At 32.6% G+C, this 11,977-nt stretch overlaps 1 protein-coding gene across 1 annotated transcript in view; it reads right to left on the bottom strand.

The window, feature by feature from the left end:
- LOC141834070 (arabinosyltransferase XEG113-like) overlaps positions 1–11,977 on the bottom strand; it is a 31,894-nt gene that overhangs the window by 1,946 nt on the left and 17,971 nt on the right. The gene's annotated exons all lie outside the window — the stretch shown is intronic.

Raw genomic sequence — 11,977 nt, 5'->3', positions numbered from 1 at the left:
ACTGTTGGGATGTATACTAGAATCCTAGCTATGTAAATAAATATTCTGAAATGAGAATCACATTTGGTCAATATTTTACAGTGTCCATTTAATCTATACTGTAGACTAACATGGTGTGCGGAGTCACACACAGAAGACCATGTTATCAGTCTCTTATAGATTATAAACAATGTTCACAACCAAGATGGATTGGACAAACCATCGGAGAGTTGTAGTGTAATTTGGTCTTAGTCTGTCTTGACTATAGAATTACACTAGTACACTTAGTGTGTATTGAGCAGGACCATCTGAGGATTGTTCGATTTATACTGACTATATAATCGAACTAAACCTCTGTTACTATAGATGTACATGCTCTTAATCCCGATATAATAACAAACACGTGTGCATAGTATGTACTTCTTTAATTCATCAAAGGGTGAGATTTAGATCGATAGATCAATAGACCCGATGAGTTGGGAAGTAGTATTATGTACATGGTGTGTTGTTGATTGTAGAAGGAATCTGTGTCCTATAATCTAGGTTGATGATGTCCCCTTGAGGAGCTCATAAGGATTATCATGTAAACCCTGCAGGTGGACTTTTGTCCGCATGATAATAAGGTTGAGTGGTACTACTCTTGGATTAGATGTAGATTAAATACGAGTTGTCAGTAACTCATTTTAATTGACGGGCATACGATATCTTAAACATAGGGAGACTAATGTACAGATAGTAAGAAGGAGCCCATATTGTAATATGGGATTGGTGCGGTAGTTCGATAATAACTCTTTAGTGGTATGAGTTATTATTGATGAACTAAGGTTGTGTGTTCAGGGCGAACATGGGAAGCCTTAGCTCATCAGAAGGTCAAAATCAATTTCTCCTCTAGGTCCCTGTTGTAGCCTCTAGAATCCTCAAGTCTACCGTGGAAGAATTCGTGAAGAAACCAAACATTCGAGCTCATGCAAGGAGGTGTAATCGATCAGCTGATCAATTACACACCTTGGTAATCGATCAGCTGATCGATTACCAAGCCTCCGGACAGAACGACTGGTAATCGATCAGCTGATCGATTACCAGGCTTGTAATCGATCAGTTGATCGATTACATGTGTTAATGAGAAGAAGTTACGGAGTTTTAATCGATTCCTTGATCGATTAAAGGCCTGGGTTCGTTTTGGTAACTTTCGGAATTATTCCAAATCTCTCCGATTTGATTGAATCAAATCATACCATATTTATGGAACAATTATACCATGTTTATGGCTCTAATTACACCATAAATAAGGGATGGCTAGGCTATAAAAGAAGGGCAAGGCTTGGCTTTGAGAACACAACAATTCCAAGCCTTGGTGGCCGAGAACCTCTCGGCAGCCACTTTTCTTTTTCTTCTCTTTTTCTCCAAGCAAAGAGAAGGAAGTTTAGCAAGTCATCGGAGGAGAATTCTGGTGGAGAAAATTATCGAAGGATCGTTGCCCACACAACGTTCGAGAAAAGGAGAGGAATACGGCAGAAGATCTAGAGGTCTTCGGGTACAAACTTCATCCTTCCGAACCATCGGAAGAAAGGTATAATTTAACGTTTCCTCATTAGTTAAATTATTTTTTTATATTGGATCCTGTAAACCAAACACAAGAGTCCAACGATCTAAACATGTCGGGCAACTTGAGATCGTTTTGGAAAAATTTTTGTTGTGCAAGAATCTACCGGAACGGTTTTTCAAGACTTTCCCATCACTTACATTATTGTTAATTCAAACACAAGATTATTTTAACTATCATGACACAATCCTTGTAGAATTGAGATCTTATTCTCATTTTATAAATTGACATCATGACGTATTCTTTATAATAAAACATAAGAGACTTTCTAATAAAAATCTTAATTATCCCTTAACAGACTTTTCTAAGAAACTATACAACCTTTTATGAAACTAGCTACGCTAACATATCCCATAATTTACGAAATCATGATCCCATGATTTATGAAATATTTTCAGCCTAAATTTTAGCGATATACATGGTTGGAAAATCATGTTTTCCTACACTCCTCTCAAGCTCCGCTTAAGATGATGAATAAATGTTTTCCAACTTTGATATAATACTTTGAAACACTAACTACTTAGTCCCTTTAGTAAATATATTTGCAAGTTGTCAAGATACGTAAAGTTGTCAAGATACGTAAGGGGTGCAAATTAACTCACTCGTCAATTTCTCTTTAACGAAGTATCTGTCAATTTCAATGTGCTTCGTTCAATAATGGTATACCGAATTATGAGTTATACTAATCAAAGACTTACTATCACAATAAAGTTGCATTGGACCATCCTATTTATCTTTAAGTCTTCTATGATGATTAGTAACTAGAGTAGTTCACACACACCTTGAACCATTACTCAAATTCTACCTCTATACTAGATTGCGCTACCACATGTTGTTTCTTAATTACTTTGCGTCATGAGGTTACCATTAAGAAAGATAATATCAGGTGGTTGACCTCTTGTCAACCATTAACCCAACACAATCAGCATCTATATATGACTCTAACACCAAACCTCCATTTCTTTTAAAATAGAATAGTTTTTTTAGTGTTTCTTTAAGGTATTGTAATACTTGGTGTGAGCTATTTGCAGATGAATTTCTTTTGGGTTATACATGAATTGACTAATCACATGTCCTACGTATGTATGGTCATGTATGAGACAGACAAATATGTTTTCTATCAAACAATTCATTTCCTTATCTATTGTAGCATCTTCCTCTCTCATTCTAAGTCTGAGATTTAAAGGCATAGCTGAGTTGGTTACGACGTAGCAGAGTTGCAGAAGAGATTTACATTTATTGGAGTACTTGTTGGATTACATGCTATCTTGTAAGGAAATGTATAACATATTTCTATTGGGAGATGTGAGTCACCTCAATCCTAATGAAGTATTTCAATCTTCTGAATACTTTGATTTCAAACCCCGTCAAACATTGACTTAGCAGTTGCGTCTCCTTATCATCATTTCCTATCACTATTATATCATTAACATACACTAAGAGTGTTGTTACTCTACTGGAGAAGAGTTTTTAATGATGTATGATCCCTTTGGCTTTGCCTATACCTCTGGATAATCATAACTCTCTCAAATCTACTAAACCATGTCCATGGTGATTGCTTAACTCCATAGTATATGCATCCAAATTATTTCTATATTCTAGTGGGATCTCAATATAAACTTCTTTCTCTAGTTCTTTGTGCAAAATAATTGGCATCAAATTTGTAACTTCCAACTATACTTTTTAGCAGCATACATTTTTGCAACTAGAGCAAAGGTGTCTAGGTATCTCATAGGTTTCAGTGTAGCCCTTGGCTACCAGCCTTTCCTTACACCTCTTTATTGATCCATGTACTGTATACTCCCCAATGTAGACTCATTACACCTCACAGGTTTCTTTTCTGCTGCAACTTTACCGATTCCCACATCTTGAGTTTCTTTAATGCCTTTAGTTTTTCATTCATGGCTTGTTTCCATCCTCCATTTAAATTGATGGTTCTTTGACGCAGATGTAGATGTTAAATTAAGCTCATCATTAACCATGTCCTTCATACCGCAGATTATCCACAAGCATTATCTCTATCTAAATGCTTACTCAAGCTTTATGTTTCAACGTGATTTTTTATAATAGTTGAGTATTTCAGAACAAATATTAAGGGAAAATGATTGAACATGGTAAAAAAGGAGATGAGCTCTATTATGTTGAAATGTTGAGAACTTAATTCATGTAATAATAATAAAATTTGTATTCACCACACCAACTTGGATATCCCTCATTTAGAACCATTACAATTTTATTTCCATATTTATTCTAAAGTATATATGTTGAGAGTATCCATTGTGAAGTGTGTGAGTTTGCTAAACACAAACATGTTTTTTTCCATTAAGCAATAAAAGAAGTTATTTTTCTTTTTATCTCATTCACACAGTGATATTTGAGGTCCATCTACTCATGGTTTAAAATCTCATACCGTATCGAGCAGTATAGGGAAAATATTTCATTCCACCAGCCAACTAACACGATGCTGACACCAGCACTGCATGATAGGTGGTCGTAGCGGAGGTGTTGCGCAAGCCCCGCGGTTGCGCGGAGGCCTCGTGCGAGCCGTGTCCATGGCTCGTGCGATGCTGAGTTTTTTTAAAAAAAAATCTACAATTTTTTTATTTTTAAACTTAATTCTTTCTCCTTCCCCCATATTTTATTTTTTATATAAAATTTTATTTTTTAATTTTTTTCTTATTTATTTTCTCCTTAAATATAGAGGGACAAATTTTCTCGCACTTAATAAAATAAATTAAATATGAATTTAATTTAAACCTACTTGTTCCTAATTATTGAAGTACCAAAATCATGTCAGTCATAAATCAAAACTCTGATACGGCTTGAAATTTTAAAACATGCTTCCACTTTTAATATTTTAGGGCAGAATAGTGATATTTGAGGTCCTTCTACTACTAATATTTCTAGCAGAACTGTCAAACGAGTCAACCCATAGCGAGACCGGTCAACCCACTAAAAACTCATCATATAGCGGTTCAGGGCAGGCCGACCACCAACTTGGCGGGTTGAGAAATCTCCAACCCAACCCAACCAAAAGCGGGTTGCGCGTTAGGCAGGTCAACCCACGGGCCTATCAAAAAATAAAAAAATATTAAAAATATTAAAAATTTTAAGTTTGGATTATAGTTTAAATTGATCAAATCGAAATTTTAAGTTTGAATTGTAATTTAGAATCAAGCCCACTAATTCGTTAAGTTTTCTATTTTAATTTTAAATTTTAAAATAAATTAATAAATTTTCTCAACTCGCGGGCCAACCCAAGGCCATCACAGGCCAACCCATGCAGGTCGCAGGCCTAAGCAGGTCAACCCATCTAAACCCATCTTAAAATGGGTTGATAAAATTTCAACCTACCCGTCTAAATTGTTTGGCGAGGCGGGTCAACCCGGAGGCCCAACCCAAATTGACGGCTATACCACTAGTTGACTTCTTGGTCCGATGAATTATACTTACCTATCTGTCTCCTTTTAGACGGCTTTGGCTATTGTAAGTATGGTCAGAGTATGTACTGCTCTCCATCTGGACATTGTGCTACATTCTTAGCAAGCATTTATATTCATAACAATAGTTGCTAGCAAGTAAAACATATAATGACATGTTATCTTTAGTGAAGTAAACAATCTCCATCTCCTTGTTTTATTTGAAAAAAAAAATAAATGCACATTTTCTTTCTCTTGTATTTCTTAGAGTTTATAGTTTTCTTTTATACTGTAGGAATTTGGAACCTTGAGTCTCCAATGTGTATGCGAGACTTCACTATTTTTTTCTCATTGACATATTTACAGGTGTCTACCTCTCACTTGACCATTTATCCACTCAATCTCTTCGTTCTTCAGATATTGAGCTGCAGGCTAAAGTTATTTCTTATAAAATATTATATGAAAAGAGTATAATTCATTGAATGGCTAGCCAGTTTCCTTGTGGTTTCTAGGCTTTCATCTCTGTATTGCAATTAACATGGGGATGTAGCATTGCTTCAAAACAAGTGAACTTGAGTATTGAGTTCATTAGCTATGTATAGTTCTGTAAATTCCACTGCTTGTAAAAATTTTTATTGTAATGCAGAACAAATGAAGGCATCATCCCAACCAGGTTGTCTCCCTTCCAATATGCTATGTTGATGGTCAGCACATCTACACAAGTTAATGAAATAAATAATGTTTTATTTCATATTGGGTGGTGTTTGTGCTTTGAGCAAAATTTCGGACTTTATTTTTGATTGAGTTGCCTTCTTAGCTTTATACAACAAACTTTTGATAATTTCATTCCCATTCGTTTCTTAATTGCATTGTCCTTAACTAGAATTTTTTCACTTTCTTGTTTTATGCATCTATCATTGCCTAAGTCAAATTTCCAACATCTAGCTTTTTCAATGCAATAAATATCTTTCTCCCAATTTTTTAGTTCCTAGATTATCATAGAACTTATCATTTCTATATTTTTTTATACATTATCACGCTAATAATTTGTTTTGCCGTAATTTTAGCTATGTGATATTATATGGTTTAGACCCATATGAGGTATTATGTCATTTATTATGTTGGAGTCTTATGTAAATATAATATAAAATGAAGGTAACCACCCTCCTTTAATTGTTATAGTACACTTTGATCTCTCTCAATTATTCTCATTAATTTCTTTTGATTTAATCAAGCACTTGGTTGAGTTTGATACGAGAGAAAGTCTACTGCTACAAATAAACATCAGGTCCATTGGTAGCATCAGTATGCCTAATTGACACAACATTGATTTGCTTCATTGGTTGTGTAACTCAAAATTATTTTCTTTGATCTACTCTGTCTTTCCATGTTTGTATGATAGGAATTAGGCAAGAAGCTGCTTTATTTGCATGTTTTGGCGATTATCAAAAGAATTTCTCCCTGAATATATTCTTCTTTATGTTTTGAATATTTTGTATCTTTTATGACTAAACTAGTATCAGCTGTTAGATCATCATTAAATTATCTTGAATGTTAAACTCAGACATGATAAAAGAGATTATTATTATTATTTATGTTTTGAATAATTTTTTATCGTGTTTATTAATAATACAACAAATAGAAAGCTTAATTACATCTAAATAAATCCTCTTTAAATTTGTAAAAATGAAACAAAATTAAGTTTGAATAATATTTTAATTTTAAACTCCACTTAATTTGACTTATTTTATTAAATAAACATGAACAATGTACATATATTGAATATAATATACAATATAAAGAAGATAAATAAATAAAAGTCTTAATTCTTAAAATAAATAAATAAATTTGTAATATAAAACTAGCTAACTAATTAAATAAATTTTAAAATATAAAATTTTAAAAATTAAACAAACTTAATTGAAAGCTTAATCACATCTAAACAAATTAAATTTAAATTTATAAAAAATTAAAATTAAGTTTGAACAACATTTTAAATGATTTAGTTCATTTAAACTTAACTTATCAAATAAATTTAAACATAATAAATTTATTCAGGATCGACTCATTTATGGCCCGAATTACATTTTTCATTTCACTCCTTTTCTTATTTTTTTTTCATATAGCAGATATTTAATTTCAAGGTCAACCATTCATAGCGAAATGAGATATATATGAAAAGTGTAGGGGTATTATGATTTTTGTCTAATATAGTAAAAGGTGAAGTGATAATTTACATAAATTTTTGGGAGCCAATGTCAAAGATATTAAAGGTGAAGGGATTTTAAGCCGCATAGGGCACGAACAAGGTCATGCACTCCAATTGAAATAACAAAATAGTTTATCATTCATTGATGATTGTACTCATGTTACTTGAATTTTTTTACTCAAACATAAATTGGATGTTAGTAATATCCTCCCATTTTTTTGTTCCATGAATAAAAAACAATATAGAGTCAAAATGAAAAGGTTTAGAACAAATTTTGAAAGATTTAGAACAGATAATGCTAGGGATTATTTCAATCTACCCTTAACTCTTTATTTTCAAAAAGAAGGGATGGTACATGAGTCATCTTGTGTCAATATACCACAAAAAAATAGAATCACAAAAAGAAAAAATGGTCATTTGTGCATAGTCAAAATAGAAGGAAGCTAAACCCAAGGGCATTAAAATGTGTTCGTTATTTTTCAACTCAGAAAGGGTACAAGCATTATCATTGTCTATCAAAGAAATTCTATGTGTATCATGCTGATACTCTTGTTATCTATGTCATTTACCCTGTTGATACTAGTATTATTCGTTGCTTGATACATGTTAATTGATTCTGATTGATTTATCCACTGTTAGAACAGTATTACTGTTGTATCATTGACCTATGTTGACTTCTCATGATTCCTGTTGAGCATGCTAATTAATTGTAGCTATTACATGTTGGGATGATCATCATTACATCCACATGCTAGTTATAGGTGTTGATGACAGCATTATTGGCTGTTCTTGTTGGCTCTTGCCCGGCACCGTGTTGTGGTGAGATACAGGGGTAGAGACGTATGTTGACTATAAGTTGGGTGCGACCAGGACTGGCTATATTGCCCTCCTGCTATACTGCCCACTCCCCACTAGATTGGTGGTGGTTAGTTGTTTAGAGCCTGTGCAGTATGTCCTGTTGTGCGCCCAGTTGACTGTCCTGGGGGGTGATTGGGGATGGCGAGTGCAGACAGTGACTTGCATTTGATTGCGATGGTTGTTGCATGTTTACATACATTCGTTGGTAGGTTATTACATAGTTTACTTTACTTATATGGATGTGGCTGTTGCACTTGTTTGCTATGATTGTTGCACTACGTGACATTACATACATGATTACATTTATATGATTCTTATGACCATGATTCATATTATCTACTGATTCCTGTTATTTGTTGATTATCATTTATCTTGTCTATACATATTCATTCTGGACTGTACACTTTTGTTATTCCTGCTGATCTATTTGTACATGCACTTCTATTCTGTATCCACTGAGTATCTAATGCTCACTACCCAGCCCTGGGATTGTCTTGTTTTCTCCCCAGGTAGCAAATAGGTGGATAGTACTAGGAGTTTGGAGATCTGGCCGACTGTATTCATCTCACATCAGAGGATATTTGTATGTGTTGGTTTGTTCGGATTTTTGTTGCATTCGATATGGTTGTAGTTGTGGACTTATAAACTTGTTGTGAGTATCGGATTTTCTGGATTTACATTCGTGGTTGTATGCTTTCATTTAGAGATGTCGTATTTTGTCTATTTTGGTTATATGCATGTGATAGTAGTAGTTGTGGCCGTGTGGACCTTATATGTTATATGTTATGTATCTGTGTGGTGTGTTAATACATGTAGTCCTTATTTCAGCCATGTGACCTATATCTCAGTATGTATTCAGGGAATATCATTGTTACAGGAAAGATGCTATCGAAATTTTTCGGACGGCCTCCCGAAGACGTGACAATACCAAATGACCTATTGGCATATCATTACAACTTCTACTGATACTTGATAAGCAAGAAACACCTCAACGCTGTAAAGCAATGAGATATGATCGACTATAGTAAATGAAAACACTTTTAATTTTATGGTAATCAGTTATCAGGTTAATAAAACCAGAAGAAACATATATATATATATGTGTGTGTGTGTGTGTGAAAAGCGAATTTATACATGTCAAATTGAACTATACATAAAAAAGTGTTAGAAAACCATATTGCATTGTGTATAATGATTATGTAAAAGTTTTAGGTACAAGTTCATTTCTTTTATGGGCATGAAACCTCACCAGTGTTCTCTTCAATAAAGAGGCAACAGCAAGTGCAGTCCTTATCAGCTTCATCTGAAATAATAAAGAAGAATATTTATTGGCCTACTTGATCACTTTGATACATCAAATAGGCAAGATCTTCATAAATTTAGACTTAAAATTCTACCTGGTAATTCATGAGAGAGAAGTGAGAATGTAGAGTACGTGGGCCATCAAACAATAGAATTCTTGGAATGGCTGGGTTGAATGATAAGAAACCTCCAAACCCAAAACCAAGAAGCTAAAGGATAATGATTGTTAAATTGATATTGATATTTTACAGCATACAAGATAGAATGGTAAAATTGCTGAAGAAATTACTTACCACCAAGGTTTACACAGCCGAAGCCGCGCCGAGGTTTCAGTCCCAGATCGAAACGATATAGTTTCAGTACTGTATCGTGTCGTGCTGGTATAGTTTTGGTATTTTTAAAATATAAAATATATTAACTAAAAATAAAAAATTTAATCTAAGTATTTAAAAATAAAAAATAAAATAAAAAAAATAATAAGATAATTTTATGAGACTTTAATTGAGTTTATTTAAATTATCCCAACTATAGCTAGGAGTTGATTAAAATTATTAACATACGTGATTATTAAAACCTAAGTTTTAAAAAAATCCGAATTCCATGCGATCGTGAACGCGACCAGGGCCCGCGCGATCATGACCAGGGCCCGCGCGACACCTTCAGAGGACTATGCGACCTTCAAAGGACTATGCGATGCCTCCAAACAGTATCTCGGCCGAAATGCTAATGCCAGTGTCAGTCCATTCGCTAGCGGAACGAAGATTTCAATTTGCTTACCACATAATTAAATGAACCAAAGTTTGATCGAGCAAACAATCAAAAAATTTTGTTCCTATAAATTTCCGATTTCATAGGCAAGCTTCATATGTCATTGTGTCAATCATGTTAATGAGTATAGTGTCATGCTGACGCTCAACACCCCTTTACATACTACAACATATTGGTTAAAGATAAATTGAAATAATATTATTTTTTTATAGTTTGTGTTCATACAACATAATATCAAAACTATATCATTCTAGATAAAATCACAATCTAAGTAGATAGTTGTCCTATTTTCTTCTTTTTCATTTTCTTATTACACCTTCAATTCACCACTAACATCATACATTAGAACGTTAGCATGATACCAAAATGTATAATTCTAGTTAATGATTAAAACTTCAACATGGCTTAAGATTTAAAAGCCATGAAATGGAAAAAATAAAATATAGTTTCAGTGCCCCTCAATATAAGTCGCTAAGGCTGAAATGCATCGTTATAACAATGAACTGATATAGATATATATACTTTATATAGGTAAGTAATATCACTTGTGACAATACAATGTTAGGAGTATTGAATGAGATGCGACCCATATCTAGTATCTGATATCAACCGATGTAATCAATCGAGATAAGAAGAATCTCTTTCCATGACTTATCTTTTAATTTCGATTATTAGTCGCACAAAAGTTATACAGAGAAGATGAAAAACAATAATAGCAAAGAGCAGTGACATTAGAGCTCTAGAAAGCAAGGTGTTAACATCAAAGTTTAAAATTAAGTTGTGCCGAAGTGTTAATTTATGTCTAGAATGATACGATTTCGGTACTATATTGTGTCGTGACGATACAGTCTTCGTACTTTTTTACATATAAAATATATTAACTAAAAAATAATTTTATTAATATTTGATTACTATAAACACTTACTATTAGGTTATATTTGAAATGTTGAATGTTGGGTTCAAGTTTTGATATTATCTTGTAAGATATTTTATGCTTATTGAATCTTATACAAGTTGATTATATAAATTTAAAATCTATATTTTTATTATTATTATACATAATTAAATAGTCTTAATTATAATTTTATTGCAGTGGCATCAAGTTCAAGAACTTACATTTACAATAGTGATGAAGATTGATCTGTAGTTTCAAGTTTTATTGTAGAGGCATCGAAGTTTGAGACTTTACATTTATAATGGTCGTCATATTCGGTTTCGACATCTTTAGATATATTTCGATGATTTTAAAGATTGACTATGTTACATTTATTTGAAAATTTAAAATTATTTATAAATTAATGTAATTTTTGTATTTAAATAATTAATTAAGTCAAATTAAATTAATATTTTAAAAATTAGAATTGATTAAAGCTCACTAGAGTGGTGATTAGGATCAAGTAGTTGTAAATTGGATTTAATTTAATTTATTTTAATCTATTTAGAATTAAACTAAATTTATATATATATATATAATAATTTAGTTTAATCATAGTAGTATTTAGGGATTATATTATATTTAATTTTCTTTGCTATCTTTCCAACAATCCACTCCCACTATCCTGAAAGAGGTTTTTTTTTCCTCTATCCTTAAAGAGATAATTTTTCTCCCTTAGTTTTTGTGTTTACCTTTACAGATAGGTGGGGGGAAAGAAATTAATAGGGGGAAAGGAACTCCATCCTTAAAAAGTTTTTTTTCCTTTTGTCTTTAGTCTCTACTCTTTGTGTTTAAGGAGGGAAAGGAATTACGAGGGAAAGGGAAAAAAAGAAATTAATGGTTACTATTAGAATTGTTAGAATATTTAGGGATAAATATATTTTATTCCCCTAGAATAGGTCTCT

The sequence above is a fragment of the Curcuma longa genome, chromosome 8 (genome assembly GCF_044706935.1).
Source record: "Curcuma longa cultivar G26 ecotype Majalengka, Jawa Barat chromosome 8, ITB_CL_G26_1.1, whole genome shotgun sequence".
NCBI lineage: Eukaryota > Viridiplantae > Streptophyta > Magnoliopsida > Zingiberales > Zingiberaceae > Curcuma > Curcuma longa.
The sequence above is the reverse complement of the archived record's forward strand: the minus strand, read 5'-3'. Positions and strand labels throughout refer to the sequence as shown.